Source organism: Mustela nivalis (genome assembly GCF_964662115.1).
Source record: "Mustela nivalis genome assembly, chromosome: 6".
In the NCBI taxonomy this organism is placed as follows: domain Eukaryota; kingdom Metazoa; phylum Chordata; class Mammalia; order Carnivora; family Mustelidae; genus Mustela; species Mustela nivalis.
Window position 1 is genome coordinate 79,857,495 of NC_139025.1, and position 12,296 is coordinate 79,869,790.

The window sequence follows — 12,296 nt, forward strand, 5'->3', positions numbered from 1 at the left end:
AGGGTAACGGAGACATATTTTCAAATGCGTTGAGGTAACTCTGTAGCTTCATTCAGAGTAAGAGATATCCATCCACTTGCTTACCACACATTTATTTCTTTCACTTTCAGAACCAAGGTATTTTAAAGTTAGAAAACATCAAACGTAGTAATACTTCTATAGGTTTTTATTCTACCAGGATATGAGTGTGCGTGTTAGTTTGTTTAATGCTAGGAGGAGACATAAATTTTATATTTACCATTTGCTAAAGTAATTTTTGGAATTATACACCTGATATTTTTATATTTAAAAAAAAGCAGAACTATGGAAGTAATTCTTCAATGGCAAGAATATATGCAATTGTGAAGATAAAAATGAGCCCTTCACATTAGGACCACAGAGAAGTCTCTATACCCTGCACAGTGCCTATCATGGCATTATCCATAGCACAGCCCCATGTATTTCAGCTGAGGGGGAAAAAATATTTTGTTGGAAAAATGCAAGATTACCAACTTTAGCAAAATATACTTATGTTTTTCATATATGCTTTCTGAATTCTGTACTACCTTAACATTTAAACGCCAAAGAGTCATTTAGGGTAGAATGAGCACTAGAATCGTATTATTAAAGATGAGAATGTTTGGGCAAATATTGAGGAAGGCAATTCTTGAATGTAAGTATGCATAAGAAGTGCTCAGAATTTTGTAAAAATAAAGATTTGGCCCTAGTTCCTAAAGATTCTGAATCAAGAGATCTAGCATAGGGTCCAGAACTATATATTTTCAAGGAAGACAGATCACCCTAATACACCTAACCCAAAGATTCAGTTTGAGACCAATTTCAGACCCAGTTAATGAGAAAAACTTTTCTCTTTAGCCAGCTCCTTCTTGTGTTTTCTGGCTATGGTTGAGATAAGCCAAACACTGAATTTAGCAAAAGTATATGTAAGAGGAACAACAGCTGTGATATTTAAAAAGGGAATTGGCTTTTTAAAAATCAGACACTGCCAACAACCAAACAGGTAAGACTTATTTGGAGAGAGCTTGTTCCAGTTGTGTTGAGATGGAACAAACTTGTTCCAGTTGTGTTGAGATGCTTTCTGCACAAATGAAGTTATTAAACAAAAAATAAAATAAAATAGCCAAAGCCACACTTTCTCTCACATGTAACTATGTTGCTTTTTAACAGCTGATTACAACATCTACTTTGAGTAATACAGCACAGCATGAAGGCTTTTCGCCTGGAATCCTGGAATCACCACCACAATTTGCCAGCTTAAATAATTTGCAAATGTTATGTGTTCCCCTATGAGGCATTTGCTCTCATCCCATCCCCCACTCCCAGAAGGTCTACAGCTGTCATGGTATTATTAAAGTTGGACACTGACTCATAAGGTTAAGAACCTTTGGATTGGTGGCCTAAGGATGTTGGTTCTAATCCTAGCTCTGCTTCTAACACTTTTTGTGGCCTTCTGCAGTAGACTTCACCTCTCTACACCTTAGTTTTCTCATCTGTGAAATGAGAAAGCTGAACCAGAAAAATCTAAGTATTATTCTGGCTCCTCAGTTCTAGGAAATGCCGATAAAATGGCAACAACTGGGAGGACTGACATGGAAGGTATATTGCCATGTCCATTGGCTTAATCTCCTTATTTATGGGGGAGAAAAATAAAGCCTAGAGAGGTTTTCATAAAACACTTTATGGTTAAAGATCGAGAATTGAATACAGAATTTTAGCCTCATACATCAATTTACTTTTATTCTAATACATGAAAAGTTTATAAAGCTGAATTCCCAGCTCACAGTTTTACTCATTGACCAAGGGAGCATTTCAAGCAGGATTTTCCTTTCTTGGCTAGGAGAGGGGTACAATGTATCCTTTGGGGTTCTCTCCCAGGTTTTCACAGGGAGAGAACATATGCTCAGGTCCCCAGAGACTTGTGCTCCCACACTCACAGCTGTATGACAGACCAGAAAATGCTGTCTACAAGCTTAAAAAAAATAAATAATCAGCATTTGCAAAAGTGCTCTGGGGTACCTTCAGGAAGTGTTCCAGGAGACTTGCTATTATACAATGATCACTAGGTTCTCTTCTTCTGGATCCTACTCCACATTCAGGCATTAATATTTTAGGTACATCACTGATACTCATGTACTCATCCAAAAGTCAATTATCAGCAAGTATGCCTGGCAACAACAGACCAAGTCCTTGCTCTCATGAAGATTACTGCCCAGCAAGGAACTGTGCCTCCTGGAAGTTCTGCGGCACTCCTGCCAGGGTGGACTAAGGGCCAGGGAGAAATACTGCCTTCCCAAGAAAAAAACTCATGCTCCCTATAAGTTGCCCTTTTTCAAATTTACAAACACAGCTCAGGAGAATCTCTATTACCTTGGAATGAATCAGTTTATCCAAACAGCTTTTGTTGAACCTAAAAAAGCATTAGACTCTGTATGTCTTTCCTCTTTCTGTCAATACCCATTTGCTTATCATAATTATACTTATTCAATAGTAGCTAGATCAAATTCTCCCTGTTCAATCACTATGACTTTATCCCACCTACCTAGGAATGTGCAGAGCAACCTCATTTATTCCTCTCACACAGCACTTGAACTGTAGGAATTCTAGAACTTCACTACGGTACAGGAATTATAAGTCATTGAGTTTAACTTCATTTTATGCATGGGAAAGAGTGGTCTAGAGAGCCAAAATTGCAGAATAACTGTTAATGAATTATTACAAATCAAAGGGAAAGAACAGGAGAGCAAAAAAGCATTTGCTCTGCACTAGTGTTCTTTGGAAGATATTTTAAGTACATTATTTCAACGGATTCTCAGAAAAATCCTGCTCAGTATATGTATTTATCATATATATTGATATATAAGTAGATAACATTTTATATTATGTTATTAAATAATTAATAAATAATTAAAACTATAATAATACCTATTATATTATATATATTATCATTTACAAGTACAGTGAGCAAGTATCAGAGTGAATAAATAACGTAAGCCAGGCCAAACAACTGCAAGCGACAGCCGGGAGAAGTGGGGTTCCAACACAGCTCTGTCTGAGGATACAAGACGGTGTCAGAGGCAGTTCTTATCCACCAGTTCCCTCTACTTCCACACGGGAGTCACAGGCATGAGAAGTCAAAGGACAGAAGTCAAAGGACAGAAATTCGCTGAGAAAGGGGATTTGGGCAGCCATGGCAATAAACCCCCAGATCCCCAACAACGTGGTCAAAGACCTGCTTCTGAGACCAGTTCCCCAGAGGATGAAGAAAGGCATGAAAGTGCCACCTCTGTGGAAAAGGAAGTGATGAAGACTGGTGGAATTTGCAAGCATCTGAGCTTCTGGCTGCTTGGCAGTCAGATGGGCCTTGGTAATCACGTTCTAACTTCAAGCTGCAGGAATGACAATAGTGGAGCAGTAGTAAAAAGTAAAATCGGCAAGTCTCCCCCTTGTAAACACTACTCTCAGAGGGAACAGAGGACGTCCTGATCTTTATTTCAAAGTTTATCCATCTTATACATGCAGCAGGTATTTGGCGGCTTTGCACACCAAAAGGTAGACAGGAATGGGATGTGATGGGTGAATGCACCTGTTTCTTTGAGGAATAGTAACATTCTGTATCTATTTCAAATGGACCTTTCCTAAATTTTCTGTAATGACAGCCCAAGTACCATTAAAATAATGACAATAACTACACTTTCTGGATATTTGGAATTTTTCACTTTACCAAGTATCTTTACACACACTGTTAATATCCACAAAAACTAAGGTTTTCACTCATCCAATTTTTATTTATTTATATTTTTGAACCATTTTTTAACTAAGGAAACTGAAGTTCAATGAAGTGTTCAAGAGACATGTAACAAAGTAAAAACAATCAAAGTTGAAGTTATTGAGGTCTTGCTATGGGCGGTACACCATTGCAAAGGCTATGTAAATTTGCATACTTAATCTGCATAACTACTGCATGAAGTAGGCATTATCACCTTCATACAAATGAAATAAACCCAAGGATTAAAGTGGGTAAAATGACTCGCTTAAATCATAGAGCAAGTCAGGACCAGAGCAGGATTCAAAACCAGACTTAAAGCCCACATTCTCAACCAAAATCCGGCCTCACGTCTTTAAATAAAGGAATATGATTTCCAGAGCCGTCCTCACTGCCTGAGCATCTGGACTCCTTAGCCTGCCACGTCCTGCCTTTTATGACATTGTGAGGCCCCAGTATTACACTTTGAAATCTAGGAAAGTTCAAGTTATTGGACACTTCTGTCGAAATTTGTTAGTACCACTCTCCATAATTGTGTAGTTCGGGCAAAATGATCTATGTCAACTAATGCAGGTACTTGACTTTGTTTTCCTTGTTGTGTTTATGCAGACTGAGCTTTGTTGCTTTTCTCACTTTCTCCTGTAACCAGAGATGGTTACCTGCCACGTATGCGCAGAGCTGTATATAACACTTAATGTACATGTTCCAAAAACCCTTACCATACTTCTTTCATGGGTTCAGAAAAAGGAAACTGAAGAACTGTGAAGAGAAGATAATGAAGAAAAGATATGTTACAGTTCTCTTCCTTTCCAAGAGCAGGGTCCTTTTGCATATGGCGCCTGTGTGAATGAAAACGTGGTGTGTTCTTGGGAAGCGCTGCAAGGCATGTGTCTCTGCATACATATGCATAATGTCCTTTTCACACTTTGGAGTTCCCAGATGCCTGGTTCTGCTGAAAGGGATTTGGTAACCCTCTTGAAATCACGAGGATTCATAACTCATTTATGCACGCTGCAGAACCCCTCTAGATGACATCCCTGCTCTAAAGAATGATTGAGAGAAAGATGGAATAGAGCTGAAGATGACAATGAAATATTAGCAGCCGCAGAGTTTATATTAGGCATTCCGGGTAGATGAGGGAATTATGCAAGTCAGAAGAAGAGCCTTTAGGCAACAGGAGAAGCAAAAACAAAAGTAGAGAGAATGTCTAGGTGTCAAGGACTAATTCGTTGCTATGGGAAAGGCCCTGAGGCACTGATCACTCTATAAGCAGGTAAGCAGCCCTAGACCTTGGACTCTCTGTGCTAGCAAGGGCTGGGCAAAACTTCTTCTTCACACCTGACCTGTAAAATTTCTTAACCCTCTGAAGAAGTGTGTGAAGGCTGGGGGTGCATAGTTATGATGGACTGAGGCTCTGCCTTGACGTGGGGACGTGGGACTCTAGGGTCTGATCCTGCTCTCCTGGCACCATTCTCCTCCAGTCCAATCTTTCCCCCATTGATTCTCAAAATGTTTTTCTGAGACACCAATTTCTTGCCATTTCTCTCAACTCCTTCACACCTCCTCCCTACCAACACCACCTTACTCCAGGATGAGATTCCTGCTCCTAGAAGAGAATACAAAGTCCTTTATAATCACTTCTCTCCACCCGGAGCTTCTTACATCTTCTAAAACACGTGCAGTATACTGTGCCTTTGCTCTGCTTGTCCCCTCTTCCTTTCTCACTTCTCCACTGGGCAAACTTCCTATTCATTCTCTTAAGAAACAGCTGCCACATAAGCAGCTGGCTGAAGACTTATTCAAACTCTAGGACAGAGCTGATTATTCCCTCTGCTTTATTCTCATAACACTGCACACATCTTTACTTGACCACTTAGCACTCACTACTGGAATTGTAGCTTACATGTTTTAGCCTGCACAAAGCTATGAATTTCTGGAGGGCAAGAACAATGCCTATAAATATACCTTTTTATTCTCTATACAAGCAAAATACCAAAGATATATTAGCTTAATAAATACATGTTAATTGAAAAAAATGAATGAATGACTCCCTCATTTCCCTATCATATGCTTCTAGCAAATTAGAATGATTCTCCATCATTCTTTGGCATACTATAGTAGTGATATCAGAGGGGAAAAAAGCTATCTCTAGAAGGCAACAGATCAGGGTACTGAAACTTATCCCTTTGCCAATTTGTTCTTTACTATAAAGGACACCCCTCTGTTATAATGTTAGGGCTTTCTCAGGTCACAGGTTTAAAGCTCTCAAGATAGAAGTAGTGTTACATGCTGCAAAGAGCTTAGGTTTTGTAATAAGATGGTCCTTGGCTCAAATTCAGGTATAGCCTCTGGTAGTAATGGGAGCTAGAGCAAGTTTCAGCATCTAACTGAATTATAGGTCCCTCCTCGGTAAAATGAGGATGAATACTTACCCTATAATGCTATTATCAGGATCAGAACATAGGTCATTGTAGGTTCTCAGTAAATGATAACATTTTTTATATCTTCAATCATAATCCCTCTACTTCTGAGTGCTCACAAAGTTCTTTTTTTCTTCTGGAATAGGGGTTATCCTTGTTGGGGGTGGTTAGAAGATGGTTTATATACCAGAATCACCTAGGGTGATTTTCCAGGTAATACCCCCATGTTCTTTCTAAAAACACTAATGTAGTGTACTAGGATTATTGCAGAGTCGTGTATATTTTATTTCTCAAAGTTATCATACAGAAAGGAAGTTGAGACTAACATAACAAAATTTTTTAAAAATGGAATGATTTGAGAATAAAAATAATCATGGCAATAATGAAATATATCCAAAAAGAAAGAAAGAAAGATAGGTTGAGAATCACTTCTTTAGAATTACCTTGGAAAGTCTCGCTCTTTATTTTCACAGCCATAATTCTAACTGGGATCCTAAACCTCTCACCCTAAAATTGGCATAATAGCTTCCTAGCTGCCCTTCCTATTTAGGGGGTTTCCTCTTGTCAATCTGTCCTATATATAATAGCAGGAATCCTCTCTCAAACTCCATAAGCAGAGCAATCTTCTGATGAAATGAACACTCAGTAGTCCCCACTGGAACACGCCACCTTTCCCTGAAGCTCTTTCACATCCTTATGCTCTTGCTTCAAACTAGAGAGTCCTTTCCTTCCCTTCTAGTCTCTCCCCCAGCCCAACCCATTTAGCCAAAGAATTTCTACACATGGTTCAAGACAAACTCGGGTAAAGCTAACTATTCCCTCCATTGTGCTACCACTGGACCCAGCTCACCTCTATTATTGCATTCATCATATACTGTTACAAGTCATTAGTTTACCAGCCTTTCTGCTGTACTAGGTTGTGAATTTTTTAAAGGAAGAAACAGTGTCTTAATTATTCATTAATTATTCATGTATCTCCCCATCAAGTACATACTCACTAAATTTTGATTGAATTGAATTGAACTGAGATGAAGCCCATTCAGCATTTAATTTGCTACTGCCCCCTCTGAAAATAGGTGTATCTGTGTGTGCACAGTATGTACTTACGGGGTTCTCTCTTCACGTTCACATTTTTTTCCATAGGCCCTTTTCAGACAAAGATTGTGCAAGGAAGAGAGTTGCACGTCTACCAGTCAAGTTCATTTCAGACCCCAGGGAAGCTGGGCAAGCTCTCTAGCCAACACATGGATTGTGAAAAACAGCTTTTGTTAAAACAGCTTGTTGCTTCCTATTCATTAAATTCAAACTCCCTCCGGTGGACTGCAAGATGGTACTGCCAACTTGACGGAAAGTCCACCCAGTCGAACTGTCTGGACTGGCCTAGAATGCATAACTGCTTCTTTTTTGTGATTGTCCTGTGAACAGGACAAGTTTCTGTGCCTACATGTCTCTCTCTGTCTAGAGGGTGACACTGCTGCAGGCTGGTAGCACTCCGGTATATTTCTTCTGTGATGAACATATTAGGTCTCTCAGAATCCCAGGAGTTGTTGGATTATTCCTCCATTCAGTGTTCACTCATGCATTCGTCAAACATTTACTGACCCTCTTTCCTTCCATCAAGTTCTATGGTAAGTCCTAGGGAAATAAAGATCCATAAAAAGAAGTTTGGTGCACAATGAAGTCACTCAGGATGGGGAGAAAATAGAACACAAACAAATAATGACACTATAATAAGACAAGTGGAAAACAGATATACGTGCACAATGTCAGAGGGGCCCAATGGAAGCAGATAAAAAGAGGCTGAGGTCTTTTCGCATGTGCTAGCTTTGCAGAAAACCTGAAGGCACCCAACACAGAAAACTCACTCTGGCCCCAAATATTCCCCATGAGCCCAAAGACAGTGGAGAAAATTGTTAACCCTATCACAAAAATTATTGCTGTAGTTACCTGGGTGTCTCCAAAAACACAAATTTCCCCCCTGAGAAGCCCATCAGCAGAGGGGCTATAACGTGCTAATAGAATAGAATACTAATCATCATAGTATCTTAAAATCTCTGTTCTCCAACATAGGTAGCATCCTGACTTTGACCAAATATAAGATACAGTATATCTGAGAAGGAAATAAAGATAAGGCATACTCAAGAAGAACTTTCGGGGCGCCTGGGTGGCTCAGAGGGTTAAGCCGCTGCCTTCGGCTCAGGTCATGATCTCAGGGTCCTGGGATCGAGTCCCGCATTGGGCTCTCTGCTCAGCGGGGAGCCTGCGTCCTCCTCTCTCTCTCTGCCTGCCTCTCTGACTACTTGTAATCTCTCTCTGTCAAATAAATAAATAAATAATCTTTAAAAAAAAAAAAAAGAACTTTCAATAGAACCTTACTTCAGCTCTAACTCAACGACTCTGCTGTCCAGTATATTAGCCACTAGCCACAAGCAGTTATTTAAATATAGATTACTTACAGCTAAATAACATTACAGTTCCACAGTGGTATCACCCACATTTCATAGTTTCAACTGGACAGATACTAAACATTTTCATTATCATAAAAAAGTTCTATTGGACCATGCTGCTCTAGAAGATAATCTGAAATTTGTACTCATTGATTCCATTATTTTATAATTTTATGACTTGCTTACTTTGTAAAAGACTCATTTCTGGCTTCTGGAGAAGGCAGAGATTAAAAGCAAAATTTACCTATTCTTGAAAGGCTCGCAGTCTGGTGGGATGTCAAATATTTTTAAGAAGGAAAAAAGCCGGACATTGAATAATGGATGGTATGAGTGCATGGAGACAAAACAGCCTAATGTATGCTATTAAAAGTAAGAGAGGATCCCAAAGGAGAGGTGACACATGATTCTTGAAGAGTGAGTCGTTAATTTCTTAATTTACCAGTGGACAGGGCACTAGAGAAGGGGAGAACGCTACAAGCAGAACCGCAGGACGTAGAAGAGCTTAGAACCCTACAAGGCATTTAGCATTCCTAGAGTGGAGTGTAAACTTCTGCGAAGATGTTGGGTGAGAACAGGCTGGCAAGGTGGGTGCCACAGCGTGCTGAAGCAGGCGGTGGGATGCAGGGAGGTTACAAATTATAACACAGTGATGAATAACACTGACATTATCAAAACTAGGTCTCTCCTCAAAATTTGCCACTGTTAGCTTTACTATCTTGGCAAATTCTAAAATCTCTTGGAATCCCATTGTTCTCATCTGCACAGAGATGTCCATAACCCTGCCGACCTTTTACGATTTTTTGTGTAGGTTAAATGAGACCATTGCTTGTCACGATACCTGGCATGTATTAAATTGTCAAAAATGAAAGTTATTGTAATTTATAAAAGGAATGTGGGATTAGGAAAGGATTTGAGCAGAAGAATGAAATGATTATATTGTATACAGAAATAAGACACAAGACAATTCCCTATGTCAATAATAATAATAAAACAATAGCTAATATTTGCAGAGTCTTTACTAAGCATCAGGCATGATTCCAAGCGCTTTAAATAAGCTAATCGTTTAATCCTCTCAACAACCCTATGAGGTAGGCTACCATTAGTATCTCCCTTTTACACATGAGGAAATGAAGGCACAAATAAGTTAAATAATTTGTCTTACTACTAATAAAGGACAGGATGGGATTCAAACCCAGACAGCCAGCTCTTGAATCTCTATCCTTGGCCCCCGGCTGTTCTGCCTCTGTTACAAATTCTTTGACAAAAGTCTGCCTGATTTTATATTGGATTATTTCCCACCACAGCATAGCTTCCAAATAATGTTATGTAAGTACGGATCTTCAAAACAACATCCTCACACCATGAAAGCCAGTAAGCCAGTATGTGCACTCCAGAACTAGTCCACAGAAAGTCATCTAGATAGAAACGGACAAATGCTTGTTAAATTGTGTATCATTAGAAAGGTAGCTTCAAAGCTTCCTTGATAATCCAGACACGATTATAATTTCAGAGATTCCTCAACAATAGCGGCTGATAACAACCTCTCAAAGAACTCTGCTTCTTCTCATAAAAATGGGGCTAATGTGTGCCTCATAGGTTTGTAAGAAATATTAAATAAGAGAATGAATAGAAAGGATGCTGCACAGTTTGTAGCACCTAGAAGGTGTTCACTGAGAAGTATCTTTTGAGGCTGCAATTTTTGTTCTTTTAATTAAAGCATCATTGTCCAATATGCCATTGTCCATTGCTGAGTTGAAAAACCTTTCTCAGGACTCGCTGGAAGCCCATTAAACATATTATGGATGGAAAGGAGGGTATCATAGGTATGAAATTCTTCAAAACAAACACATCCCAGTCTATGACCTAAATTCCAACTCTTATTATTTAAGAACTTTTCTGACTCAATTTCAAAAATACTTCCCTGTTTTTAGCTCAGTCTGGGCCCAGATGAGCCTAACAAATTGATGTTTTTATTGACTGACCTCACTAAAGGCCTCATCTCTCAAGGAACTTTTTCCAAATGTCTTTTCTTTGGATAGTCTGTCCTTTAGTTTGAAGTCTATCCTCAGGTAATTCCACTTTAATAAGTGAGATAACATAATTATCCTTCAAATTTGTTCCACGCCTTTAGAGCAGTCTCTCCCCCAAGGAGCTTGGGCCAGCCCCACCATGCTTTCCCCAGCATAAGACACTGGGTCTCAGCCCTGGGCAAGGGAGCATGTTCTTTCCTGCTGATGATGGTGAGTAACAATTATGGAAGCACAAATCCTCAAACCACAAATCCCCTATTTTTGGTCTTACAATGTGATGGAATCTGAAAGCAGATCTAGGGCATCAGCCAGGGAGCCAGAGGAGTTGAAGTCTAGGAGGCCATGATTTGGGAAGAAAAGATATATAGTTCCCCAGTGGCTGATATATAGTTCCCAGGCCCTGAGTTAAGTGAAGTTTTTGGAGAGATTCAACAGGATGGTGGCTGGTAGGAGAATCAGTAAGTTGAATGTTGCTTTGGCACTAGATTAAAAGCAGATTGTTGTGAGCTGAGTTGTCATGGGAATCTCACTGGACTAGAAAGCTCACTGTGGGTTTGTGGCCTAGAATAACCAGCTATGTAACCTTGAGCAAATTACTTAACCTCTTCTAGTCTTTGTTGTTTTTTTCTTCACTAAAATGCAGATAATAATAGAAAATAATAAAAATAGCAAAAAGATTTTTGTTTTTAACTGAGAAAAAGTACAATAGTTTAGATTTTTACAAGTGAATATAAATTTACAGAATACTCATGTAAAGAATTTATGTGAAAGCATTTGGTAAGACTTATGACTCACAAATGTTAACTAAAGCATAGTCATATCAATCTTTCAGTGGTGCATTCTAATGACTATTTTTAAGGCACAAAGAGGGTAAGTTCTTGCCCAAGGTTTTGCTGGTGGCAAGTTTATCCAGACAGTGTGGCTCCTGAGCCAAGGACTGCAGACACTCTCTAGAGGAGGGCCCTATATTCATGGTATCTTCTTTGAGTTGCAGAGGCAAAAGTATCAGGTTGGTTCCTGTGAGACTGGTGACAGCTACTCAGAGCCATCAGCTGACTTCAGGACTCCCACAGCAATGGCCATGGCACCACCCAATACTACTCCCTTGCTCTCACTTTCGGGTCTTCATACCCTTCCCTGTTTCTAAAATTATAATGTCTTCCCTCTTCTGTGCCAAGCCACATATGTCTCTGTTCTTTTAAAATTCTCAGCTGAAGGCTCAGAATCATGGGGAACAGGGATGAGAATGGTTATCATCAGGCTTTTGGAGTATTTAAGAAGCGAAACAACAATAAACCCCTTGTTCATCTTATTGGCATAGACGAGGACTCTGGGACACTTGGTCCTACTCTGAAGACTCACCAAAGACAAGCAGAAGTTCAGGAATTTATAGCCTGAAAAGTGAGGCATCTATGACTTTAGATGGTTTGAAAGGGTATCTTATTTGATAGCAGCCAATAAAGCAGGAGACAGAGCCAGATCAGATAAGAAGAAAGAACATCTCTGGCCAGAATTAAAAAGGCTATTTTGGGATATGTCAAAAGGAGTAAAGCTAGATTGAAAATGACTGCAAAGGTGATTAAATAGGTGAGAACAAAGAGAACACTTCCTGAGTTCTGGCTAAGAAGGGAACAAT

The 12,296-nt window shown here is 39.4% G+C and overlaps 1 protein-coding gene across 2 annotated transcripts in view; it reads right to left on the reverse strand.

Moving 5' to 3' along the window:
• SEMA6D (semaphorin 6D) overlaps positions 1-12,296 on the reverse strand; it is a 573,864-nt gene that overhangs the window by 367,265 nt on the left and 194,303 nt on the right. The window lies entirely within an intron of this gene.